General features: G+C 40.4%; 1 pseudogene; it reads right to left on the reverse strand.

The window, feature by feature from the left end:
* Positions 1 to 1,623: 1,623 nt before the first annotated feature.
* Positions 1,624 to 2,646, reverse strand: LOC138821011 (E3 ubiquitin-protein ligase RNF5 pseudogene; annotated as a pseudogene).
* Positions 2,647 to 13,286: the final 10,640 nt, after the last annotated feature.

Below are 13,286 nucleotides of genomic sequence, written 5' to 3' on the forward strand. Positions count from 1 at the left end.
TTTTAGTTACTCAGTAGTGTAATGTCAGCCTGGGAGCCTAGAGTTGCTTAGTAAAAGACTTCAAAGGGTTTACAGCCCTGACCAAGGGCGCAAAGTCCTCAGAATTATCCCCACAGCTGCAATGCCCCTCCCGGAGGCCGAAGCATTAAGGCCCTAGGGAAGAAATATAATGTTTTAAGAAACCTAAGCAACTCCATTTTTGTTTAACACTCCATCTCAGTTCTGCAACTTGACTCGTGATCCACTTTAGCCCCAATGCTAGGAATTTATGACAGAAAGCCATGCACAATTCTTGGAGCCATGGATGGTGCTTTCCTAAGGCAGGTGTTAGCCCCCAAGTGGTGTTGCCCCCCCACCCACCTAGCACTAAGAGTGTCTAACCAACCCGTTCTTCAGAGCCCCGGGGTGAGAGACATGCCATGCATTCTGTATGGACCAAGGACATTTTTCTGTAAAGATCAACCAATCATTATTTGCCCAGTTTAGCTTGCTTTAAATGTAAATGTTAACCAATCATGTAATTTCTTATGTAAAAGTTCCTTAAAGTTGTTTGTTCAATACTATAAAAACTGCGCTGATTCTATGCTCAGGGCCTCTTAGCGTCACCGGTTACCATGCGTGCGGAGGACCAAGCTCAAGCTTGCAATAAACCGGCTCTTTGTTGCTTACATTGATCATGGTCTCTGGTGGTCTTCTGGGGGTCCCGCATTTTGGTATAACACAACTACCAATTTGTAGGGAATCCAGAATATAGAAAAGCATGGCAGAATACACAAAGGAGATGCAATAAAAAATCAGTGTGAGAAAAAATATTTTAGTACTGTTTTTGGATTCTGTGTAAGAATTGTGCCACAAAACTACACCCTTAACCTCAGAAATTCCACAGGACAGGAAAACACATTTCTTTAATCTATAGAAAGTGAAAAAAGAGGTCAAAGTGGAATATGAAGAGACTTAAATTATTACAGAGACATAACATCTGACTTTATTTGCACCCTGATTAAATTAAACCCTGTGGAAAACACCTAATTGTGAGATATTGAAAGAGTTGACTTTAGGAATTTTTGTTTATTTTGGCATTGCTTGGGATTAAACCCGGGACCTTGTGCACCCTGGGTAAACCCTCTACCAATGAGTTACTCCCTAGTCCTTAAGTCTCTATTATTATGGAATTACTTTTAGGTGTGACAATGATATTGTATTAGGTTTAAAGACAAGTCGTCGTCTTTTGAAGATTTACCCTGAAATGTTTATATGTGAAACCATGTGTTATCTTACATTTGCTTCCAAATAGTTTTAGTATGATGGGGTGAGTAGAGGTGTGGATAGGAAAGAACTGGTATGGGTTTAAGGTTGTCACTACAAGATAGATACCTGGGGATTCATTCTATCATAGGATCTACTTCTAAATATGTTCAAAATTCTTCATTGTAAAACATTAAAATATCAATAAAGCATAGTACCTTTAATAAAAACATAGCCCATTTTATTTATTTATTTATTTTTTACATTTCATCTTTTTTATTGAATTTATCATAAAGGAGGTAGTGAGGGGAGGGGAGCAATTAAGAGTTGGAACTCATATTAAGCACTGGGAAGAGAAAAATTAAATTAAATCAACAAGGGGAGGAATGGAAGAGAGTCAGAGGGAGCCTTGCCCACCTTTCAACATCAATTCATGAAATCTGGAGGAAAACAAAAGATTAGGAGAGAGGAGAAATGGATGTTGTCTTCAGTCTGTCCTCCTCCCCCAGGACTGGAGTTTCATTGCAAGAATTCAGAGAATTCCAGCAAGAATTCAGAGCAGCTCAGAGCAGCTGGCTTTCCCTTCCTATGCACAGATGTGACTCCTCTCCATGACCTCCTAGAGAGTGGCCAGGGTTGACCTTAGCCAGCAGAAATGGAGGGGGGTCACAAGAGGAAAGGGTTTTCAGAAATAAGGAGGGGTCAGTAGGGACCCCCAATACTGATTCTCTTCTGGCTGGAGGTGGGCAGGATGGAGACACAGCTCAAATACTGAGCAGCCAGAAAAAGAAGAAGATGGCAAGAAACAGGAAGAGGGAATCCTGCCAACTGGAGACTTGGTGACCCTGTCCCAAATCCACACCTGCGCCCCTGCGGAAAGGCTCATGGGTATTGAAGACGGTGGTAAAAAAGCCAAAGGGAAAAGCACCAACACCAAATGTGAAGTGAAAGCCCCCGGTATCACAAAATGGTTGAAATACCCCTCTGCTCTCAGGAGCTGGTCGCTGGCCCTGAGGACGGGGTGGAGTTTTCAATCTGGGATCCTGGGGCTTCTGGCTCCCTCGCCCTTAAAGAGGGACAACCTTATCTCTGCTGATGCCAGCTTTGCAGACAGGGCATTCTTGCCGGTCCGGTCGTGTCTTCAGCCACTGATGAAGACAGGGCCAACAATACAGGTGGCCACACACACTGACCACAGCTTCCCGAGCGGTCGGTCTCCAAACATATATTACATTCGAAGGTCGCGCCTGCCCCGCCCCGCTCGCGGTTTGGCCCTTCAGTGCCCCCGTCCTCCTCTTCTGCAGTTGCCATGGCCGGTTCGGTTTCGCCCCCACGTATTCCCTCAGCCCCCCTACACACACACACACACACACACACACACACACACACACACACACACACGCACACGCACTCACCACATAGCCCATTTTTTATTTAATTAACTAATTAATTAATTTTGTCAGTTGTGGGGCCTGAACCCTGGGACTGGGCCCTGTCCCTCAGCTCTTCAGCTCAAGGCTAGTGCTCTACCACTTGAGCCACAGCGCCACTTCCAGCTTTTTTCTTTCTGCTTATGTGGTGCTGAGGAATCGAACCCAGGGCCTCATGCATGCAAGGCAAGCGCTCTACCACTGAGCCACCTTCCCAGCCCACATAGCCCATTTTTATCATTCATTAAACACCATTGTTATGGACTAGTTGACAATTCTCTTGGCCATCTTCAACCCAAGCCATGCTGCCTATAGGCTTCGTTTTGTATCGGAAGTAAATCCTAAACTTGTTGAAATAGCCCTGAGAAGACTGGCTTGGTCCACCATGAGACCTGATTGTTTTTCAATTCTAAGAAATTCAATTAGTTTCTTTTCTGTAGCTTAATTCTAATCTTAGGTAAAAAAAGGAAAAAAGAATTGTTGCAATTTAGGAAGCTCAGATCTGAGGATGGTGATTCAAAGCTAACCCAGGTAGGAATGTCCACAAGACTCTTATCTCCAATTAACAACCAAAAATGCCGAAAGTGAAGCTGTGGCCCAAGTGTTAGCCTTGAGCACAAATAAGCAGGGACAGCACCCAGGCCCTCAGTTCAAGCCTCAGGACTGGCCAAAAAAATAAAAATCTTAGACTGAAGCTACAGCTTTCAAGATAGACTAAAATAAGTTCAGGCTTCCTAATTACTTGAGATTAAATCAGGATCAATGCAAGGATAAGTTAGAGACCATACAGTCATCATTATTGCCTAAAACATGTTCAATGCTTAGCGTAATAATGAAGCATGGGACCACTTCCTGTGAAAGTTAGAAAAAGCAACTTCAAGACAGGTAGATGCTCTAAAGCTTTAGAGTTAGGAAGAAAGACTATGGAGTTATATTTAACCTATTATAAGAAAGACCTTTCTAACATTTTCCCATTATCTACAATGATAGATGTCACTTTATAAAGTTACCTTTGGAAAAACAGGCTGGATTTCTATTTGTTAGGGATGGAAAGAAGACTTTTCAACAAATGGGAGCTTAAGATTAGATTGCCCAAACTCCTGCTTAATTACTACTGGTTGATTCTTTAAAGAGTGAAAATGAGAAGATCACCAGTGCTTTAGCTTCGGGAAGGGAGAGAAATTTTCCTGTGTTCTTGCGATCACAGAACACACCATAGTGTGCAAGGCAAATGCAGACCATCAGGGAGATAGCCTTGGATGTGACTGAAGTGGCAAAACCTTTGCTATGAGTGCTTGTTTTCATGGAAGAGCCTGGAGTAGATTCCTTGCTGCTAGAATTTTTCAGTATAGGTCACAAGCCTCTGGTTTTAATGTGATGCCCCAAGACAGCTGGAAATAGTCTGTCTTCTTTAGGTTAGTCTTACAGGAGACAGTAATGGCTTTGTTGCCACCCGCAAGCTCTGGCACCATACAAATTTGATGGCACGGTTACCACTTAGGTCTGGAAACCATTATTAACCACTGTATTAAAGCAAGCTAAGTTAGTTGGGCAATGATGGCTCACGTAAAATCCTAGCTCCCCAGGAGGCTGGGATCTGAGAATCACTTTTCAATGACAAAAATTTCATCTCCAGTTAGCTAACAGAAAGCCAGAAGTGGAGGTGTGGCTAAAGACGTAGAGTACCAACCATGAGCAAAAAAGCTAAGGGAGAGTAAAGGCCCTGAGTTCAAGCCCCAGGACTGACCAAAAAGAAAAGGAAAGAAAACAAAAACTGAGTTAAATGTATAACAAGCAACTGTAAATTATAATGAATTAAAGCAACAAAGATTTATTTCTCTGCCTGCACGACCTGGGTTGGCTGAGATTCTGCTCAAGTTTCCTCCCTCTGTGATCTATGCTAATGGAAGACTCACCTGCTTTAGCCTCTCAGGTGCTGGGACTATAGGTATATACTACCACATCCTACTCAGAGAATGAGTTTTAAGGGTGGGGAAGAAGATCAGCCATTTGGAATAAAGATAGATGGCCAGGAGGATGAGATCAGTACTTACTTTAAGGTAAGCAACAGTTATCTGTTGCTTCATTAAGAATTACTTAATTAGCCGGGCGCTGGTGGCTCACGCCTGTAATCCTAGCTACTCAGGAGGCTGAGATCTGAGGATTGCGGTTCAAAGCCAGCCCGGGCAGCAGAGACCGTGAGACTCCTATCTCCAATAAACCACCAGAAAACCGGAAGTGGCGCTGTAGCTCAAGTGGTAGAGTGCTTGCTTTGAGCTGAAGAGCTGAGGGACAGCTCCTAGGCCCAGAGTTCAAGCTCTACGACCAACAACAAAAAAAAAAAAAAAAAAAAAAAAGAATTACTTAATTACTTAATTCACACATCAACATAAGTGCTAGATGTAGGAAAGTTTTCTGTTTTTTTTTTTATTGTGAAAATACTGTACAGAGGGGTTACAATTACATGGGCAAGATAATGAGTACATTTCTTATCAAGCATTGTAGCCTCCTCCTTTGTTTCCCCTTCCCATCCCTTCCCATCCTCCCCCCCCCGCCACTCCCCCCACCAAGTTGTAAAGTTTGTTTTCACAATAGTGACTTGTACATCTCATTGTTGCAATGGGTTCACCTGTGTTCCTATTTAAACGATTTGTTTTTCCCCTTCCACTCCACAAATTATACCAACATCAAATACAGTGAAAGCAGGGGTTAAACTATGGGGGAGGGACATACAAAGCAACAAAGAAATCATCTTATAAATGTATTAGAAACAATCGCATGAAAGAAAAAAAACATTTGAATACATATCTTAGGGTTCATTTCCCTAACATCACCTTATCTGACCTTTTCCGCTTGACTCATACATATACTAGATATTGCAAATAAGGGAAGCCATAGGACCTATGTTTCTTTGGGCCTGGCTTACTTCACTTACTATAATTTTTTCCAAGCCTTTCTATTTCCTAACAAATGGGGCAATGCCATTCTTTCTGATGGAGGCATAGAATTCCATTGTGTATATATACCCCATTTTCTTGATCCATTCTTCTACTGAGGGGCATCTGGGTTGGTTCCATATCTTAGCTATAGTAAATAATGCTGCAATAAACATAGTTGTGCTGGTAGCTTTAGTGTGGTCTTGTTTGTAAAGATTTGGGTAAATGCCCAAAAGTGGGATTGCTGGGTCATAGGGGAGCTCTATGTGGAGTCTTTTGAGTAACCTCCATACTGCTTTCCAAAGTGGTTGAACAAGTTTACACTCCCACCAACAATGAAGTAAGGTTCCCTTCTGTCCACATCCCCTCCAGCATCTGTTGTTATTAGAGTTCTTGATTTTAGCCATTCTAACTGGAGTGAGGTGGTATCTCAATGTTGTTTTGATTTGCATTTCTTTTTTTTTTTATTTAATTTAATTTTATTTGTGAACATACTGTATAGAGGGGTTACAATTACATGGGCAGGATAATGCGTACATTTCTTACCAAGCATTGCAGCCTCCTCCTTTGGTTTACCCTTCACATCCCTTCCCAGCCTCCCCCCTCCCCCCCAATCCCAATCCTTCTCCTTCCCCCCTTCCCCTCCCCCCCGCCCCCCCCACCGACGTTGTAACGCTCGTTTTGGACATGACAACTTGTACTTCTCATTGTTGCAACAGGTCCACCTGTATCCTTAAACAACTGGTTTTTCCCCATCTCCTCCACAAGTTATACTGACATCAATATAGTGAAAGCAGGGGTTATACTGTGGGGGAGGGACATACAAGCAACAAAGTGATAATCTTATAAATGCGTTAGAAACACATGCATGAAAGAAAAAAACGTTAAAATACATATCTAAGGGTTCATTTTCCTGACATCACATTATCTGACCTTTTCCGCTTGACTCATGCATATACTAGATATTGCAAATAAGGGAAACCATGGGACCTATGTTTCTTTGGGCCTAGCTTACTTCACTTAATATAATTTTTTTCCAAGTTTTTCCATTTCCTAACAAATGTGGCAATGTCATTCTTTCTGATGGAGGCATAGAATTCCATTGTGTATATATTGATTTGCATTTCTTTTATGGCTAGGGAGGTTGAGCATTTCTTTATGTGTCTATTGGACATTCTTCTTTCCTCTTCAGAGAAGTTTCTCTTTAAGACTTTAGTCCACTTATTTATTGGGCAATTGTTTCTTTGAGGATTTGTTGTTGGGGGATTTAATTTTTTGAGTTCCAAGTATATTTTAAATATGAGACCCTTGTTCCGTTGTATGGCTAGTGAAGATCTTCTCCCAATCCGTGGGCTTTCCATTGATCTTGCTAGCTATGTCCTTTGACATGCAGAAGCTCTGCAATTTCATGCAATCCCATTTGTCCAACCTTTCTTTGATTTGTTGTGTTTCTGGGTCTCCATTAAGAAAATTTTGGCCTGTGTCAAGGAGACCTAGGGTTTCTCCTATTCCAACCTGTAATGTTGTCAGTGTCTGCTTTGACTCCGAGGGCTTTGATCCATTTGGAGTTGATTCTGGTGCAGGGTGATATATAAGGATCTAGCTTTAGTTTTCTACAAGTAGTTAACCAATATTGCCAGCCCCATTTAATGAAGAGGCTGGCTGTCTTTCTTCTATTCTATTTTTTTAGCTCCCTTATCGAAGATTAGATGGCTATAGGTCTGTAGGTTCATTTCTGGGTTTTCAATTCTATTCCATTGGTCCTGAGGTCTGTTCTTGTGCCAGTACCAAGCTGTTTTGATTACTATGGCTTAATAGTAGAGTTTGAAATTTGGTATTGCTATTCCTCCAGCAGTGTTCTTTCCATTGAGGAGCGTTTTTGCTATTTGGGGTCTTTTATTGTTCCATATGAATTTTTGGATTGCCTCCTCTATTTCCTTGAAGAATGAGGTTGGAATTTTGATATGTATCGTATTGAATTTGTAGATAGCCTTAGGAAACATTGCCATTTTCACGATGTTGATCTTTCCAATCCAGGAGCGTGGGAGTTTTTTGCTATTTTCTAAGTTGTGTTTTGATTTCCTTTTTCAAGATTTTAAAGTTTTCATCATAGAGGTCCTTCACTTCTTTGGTTAAGTTAATTCCTAGGTATTTTATTTTTTGTGGGGCTATTACAAATGGAGTTTCTTTCCTAATTTCAGCCACACTTTTCTCATTGTTGGCATACAGAAAAGCCAGTGATTTTTGAGGGTTAATTTTATACCCTGCTACTTTGCCAAAGTTTTGAATCAGCTTGAGTAATTTGGGAGTGTAGTCTATGGGATTCTTTAAATACAAGATCATGTCATCTGCAAAGAGGGAGAGTTTTACTTCTTCTTTCCCTATTTGGATCCCCTTTATGTTTGCATCTTGTCTTATTGCTGTAGCTAGGCATTCTAATACTAGATTGAAGAGAAGTGGAGAGGGTGGATGTCCTTGTCTTGTTCCTGAGTTAAGAGAAAAGCAGGAAACTTTTCTTTCTTTTTTTTTTGCATATGTGGTGCTGAGGAATCAAACCCAGGGCCTCATGCATGCAAGGCAAGCGCTCTACCACTGAGCCACCTTCCCAGCCCAGCAGGAAACTTTTCTATAGCAGAGGCCACAAGAATATTCTAGCCTTCCACTCTTAAAAAAAAAACAAAACAAAACAGACATGGGTCCAACTTATACAACCCTTGCAAACTTTATAGAAAAAAAATAAAGTGAGAAAAGCAATATACCATAGGAGAGAGCAGTACATGTGACAATCTGTAATTATCCAGTATATCTTGCACCAATGGGATTCAATTGGATGACACTCTTCTGCCTATTATTTAGAGACTACTTAAGCTTTAATTTTAGAAATGCAATAAATAATAGCAGTAAATAATAATAACAATAATAATAGCAGTTAAAAAAAAGAATTACTTAAGACTGAGTGTGCCTTAAAATTGCAGTCCTTATTTAGTTCATGGTTGAGGTATGGTTTTTCTGTGAGTGTAGGCAGGCTTGCCTTATGAGTCTACAGTGGCATACTTCGGGGATGAGTTGATGGGGATTGACATCCCATTGGCTTCCCTCACATGTCTGACAATTGGCTAGTTCTTGCACGGAGTTTCTTTGTTGTCTTACAGCGGCCTCCAGCAGGTTAGTGCTGCTCTCTAAAGTGCTGGCCTCAGCTTTCCAGCTGCAATAAGAGGGCAAGTCCCAGTACACAGACACTTTTCCAGTCCTCTGTTTGCTAATGTGCCATTTGCCAGGGCAAGAGGCCAAAACCAGATTCATAGGGTAGAGAGGTGCAATCTCTTGATGAGAACTACTGGGAGAGGAAGAATTGGAAGCAGTTTTTCCCATCCACTATTGAATTCTAGACTGAGGTGACAACTGCTGGTTGGAGGAGAACTGGGGGAGATAGGGGCAGAGGAGAAAGGTGGGAAACCATGATAATCATTGCCTGCTTCACAGCTTTTCCTGGGGCTACCCCTAACTTGACCTCAGGGTGACTGTTAAATTGCTTAGGCAGATTCAGAAACCAAAATTAGTGCCAGAAATTACTGGGAAATGAAAAGCGAATAGAAGAAGGAACATGGGTGATTGAAAGCTATATAAGACTTGAAAAATCATATAACATACCATCAGTTATTATTGTAGCTCAGCCCAGTAATCTCTGTTAAAATTTGTAATATAATTATTATCTAACTTATTATTTTATCCAAATTATCATCTTTAAGTAGTTGTACAAAGGAGTTTTATGTAGCAAAGGAGTTTATAAATACAATGTCACCCCTTTCAACATTCTCACCCATCCTTCCCCTCCCCGCTTTTCCCCTTGCTCTTCCTAATTTTGTAGGATATACATTGGATTCATGTAGGTTCCTTATTCTTCTCCTCATTTCCAGTTGTCCCAGTAATTTCTTGACCTAGTAAGCTCCCTATTATCTGATGGAAATGCTAGGTAAGGGGATATCACCCAGCTCATAAAATTATGAGCAAAAAGCTTGGGAAAAAAAAAACCCCTACCAATCCAAAACCTGGGAGCTGGGCGCTGGTGGCTCACACCTGCAATCTTAGCTACTCAGGAGTCTGAGATGTGAAGATTGAGTTTCAAAGCCAACCTGGGCCGGACAGTCTGTGAGATTCTTTATCTCCAATTAACCTCAAGAAAACTGGAAGTAGAGTGTGGCTCAAAATGGTAGGGCACTAGCCTTGAGCAAAAGAGCTCAAGGATAGTTTCCAGGCCCTCAGAGCTTAAACTCTACACCCAATAAAACAAAAACAAAAACATAATAACATAATCAACATGGTTCCTGACAGGAACCATGCTTATTATGCTGCAATTGTTCACCAACATAAAAGTAATAATTTCCCTTGTTAATGTGGAAAACCAGGACAAGAGTAGACATGTGACAGTAAGTTCTTTTTTCATCAGTTGTATCAAGAGAATACAAGGACATGTCTGTGGCTTTTTTAATTACATTTACTACTGAATTGTGCAGGCTGGATGGTTAATGAGCCAATTAATGATCTGAGCTGAGTGTCATTTCAGATATAGGAAGAGGGGATGGTGTGAGAGTGCTTCTTGTACTTCAGTGAGCTCATCCCTACAGGGACTGAATTAAGAAGACAAGTGGAGCCAAGGGAAAACCTTGCCCCATTCTCTTGGATCTTTGTATTCTCTTCTTCATGTTGTCTCAGCTCATGAGGCCTCTGAATCCCAGTTTCCCCTTAGTAACCTATTCTATCTTAAAATCAAGGTCTTGATTTGTATTACAAAGAACTCTCACTCTCTAAAATTTTCACTAGGTGTGTGTGTGTGTGTGTGTGTGTGTGTGTGTGTGTGTGTGTGTGTGTGTGTGTGTGTGTGTGTGTGCGTGCGCCAGTACAGGGGCTTGAATTCAGAGACTGGGTACTATCTTTGAGCTTTCCTGCTAAAGACTAATGTTCTACCACTTACACCATAGCTTCACTTCTGGCTTTTTTGTGGTTAATTGGAGATAAGAGTCTCATGAACTTTTCTGGTCAAGCTGTCTTTGAATTGTGATCCTCAGATCTCAGCCTCCTCAGTAGCTAGGGTTATAGGCATGAGCTACCAGCTTCTGAATGTTTGTTTTTTTGAAAAAGTTTTATTTTGAACTATTATCCACTTTTTTAGAAAGGTTGAAAGACTAATAGAGGATACACATGTATTCTTTATCTAGACTTAACAAATTTTAACACTGATACATATTTCCTCTCTCTCTTTACATATACATCCACATTCATACACTTTTTTTCTTACTTTATGAACTATTTGAGAGTAGCTTGCTATATTATTCTCTCTAACCTTCAATTTCCTTATGAGATATATCACATACTGTTGTATGGAAATTCAATCAGTGAGAAACAGAGAAGCCACATCTTGAGAGGTTGAATTGGGAGTCTATTGGAGAGCTGGAGACTGTAAGTGAACTCCTATCTCAAAGACCTGCAGCCCAGACTGTAACTTGCACAAAGCTTTTAAAGAAAAAAAACCATGTTTGGGGTGGGGACCCAATTTCAACAGAAGAAAACCTTATAGGGAACACTCAGGGACAAGCAAAACTTCCCTAAGGCTAAGCAGCATGACATATTTTCTAAAGTGTAGTTCTCCTAGCTCTCCTGGAGCTAAGCATCAGCAATTCAAAGAATGGCTTGTCTCACTTGTAGGCCTTTGAAGCTGGGTGAAAAATTCTGATCACCCAGCCAAACACCAGGATGGCTGTGAGGCCAAGCTGATGTTACTCATCCAGTCTCTTTATTTCAATACAAATAGATATATTCTTACATTTTGATAGTGAAATTGCCAAATTCAGAAATTTTAAAATAGAAATAATACTTGTTATTTATCCTAGTAATATCTGCTTCTGTAATATTACTCTTCTAATATGGTCAGGACTCTATATTGAAATTTGTTACCTTACGTCTTCAAATCTGGAAGATGTTTTCAGCTTTTCTTTTTCTTCTCACTTAATTTTTAAAATTGTTATTATAAAGGTGATGTACAAAGGGGTTGCAGTTACATAGTCAGGTAAAGAGTGCATTTCTTTTGGACATTGTCATCCCTTCTTTCACTTGCTCCCAATCAGCTTTTTTAAAAAAACTTTCATTACATTATTTTTATTTTTGCTGGGCCTAGGGCTTGAACTCAGAGTCTGGGGCATCTGGGTTGGTTCCATATCTTAGCTATGGTAAATAATACTGCAATGAACATAGTTGTGCTGGTAGCTTTAGTGTGGCCTTGTTTGTAGTCATTTGGGTAAATGCCCAGGAGTGGGATTGCTGGGACATAGGGGAGCTCCCACCAAGAGTGTAATAGTGTTCCCTTTGGACACATTCTTGCTAACATCCATTGTTCTTAGATTTCTTGATAATGGCCATTCTAACTGGGGTAAGGTGGAATGTCAATATTGTTTTGGCTTCCATTTCTTTTATGGAGAAGGCAAACTCTTAAATTTAAGCCCCTATAAAATATAAAAAACAAATCACATATTTCCACGAAGAAGCATGCACAGAGTAACTGTTGCCCTTCCAAAAGGGAAGAATGGGAGTACAGAAAGGACGATGGGACCAAAGCAAGACCAAATCTAGCCTGACAAACTTCAAATCCTATAGATCTGGCATCAGAGGGTGTGTATTGTTATGAACTGAACTCTGAAGGGTTTGGAGAGCCCTGCCCCTGGACCATTTTCAGCACCTCTTTCTTGAGCTGGCTCTGTTCACTGCTTGTGGCTTTCTTTGGCTGGTGTTCTAGCATCTCCAATATCCTGAGGTTTCAGTTGCAGCTTCTCCCTTACAGCTCCAGGCATCATCCTCTCTGGAGCTGCCTGCAGATACTCCATTCCTGTCACATATTGATTGGCTTCCCAGGCTTTCTTTTGAAATCTGAGTAGAAGCTTCCACAACCTTGGAATTATTGCTTGTCTGCAAAACCAGCACCACATGGGATAATGCCAAGGTCTGCCTCCAAAGTGAGAAGTTTCTAGATCTCCTTGGACCATAGATGCAGTGATGATTCTGAGGTGGAACTGAATTTAGTATGTGATTTGGACACATCTGCATTCATATAGAGCTGTGACATATAGCAATAGTGTGGTACGGACAGGTGGCTGAAAGAATATCCTGTTGGAGAAAGCACAAAATGTTTGTCAGAAAAACTGATGGCATTGGAACAGATTATTAAAATGCTAGTCTAAAAAAGTGTTTTCTTTACTCGATGCTGGAAATCATAATTTCCTCATTATCATTCCTTCCTCTTTTCTTCCTTTAACCCTCCAACTGGAGGGCTAGCATTAGATTTCAGTAAAATGAATATCATTTTGCAATGGTTTTGTTTTGTTTATGGCTTACTTTTGCATCATTTATCTAATATTTTAATTATATCACTTTTAATTATATAATTTATATTTTATATTTTATAATTTATATTTTTATAATTTATATTTTAATTATATAATTTATATTTTATACTATGTATATGTATTATATGTTTAATAAACTACTGCAAAATTTAGTGGCTTCAAGTGACAATTATTAATCCTTCTTTACGAGGCTCTCAGTGGTTGGGCTTGGTTGATTTTGGCTGAGCTTGCTCAAGTGTTGGAGATCAACTCTTGCATTGTCTCTAGGCTGGTTGGTCTAA

The sequence above is a fragment of the Dipodomys merriami genome, unplaced genomic scaffold (genome assembly GCF_024711535.1).
Source record: "Dipodomys merriami isolate MVZ:Mamm:240054 unplaced genomic scaffold, mDipMer1.0.p SCAF_9, whole genome shotgun sequence".
NCBI classification, from domain to species: Eukaryota; Metazoa; Chordata; class Mammalia; order Rodentia; family Heteromyidae; genus Dipodomys; species Dipodomys merriami.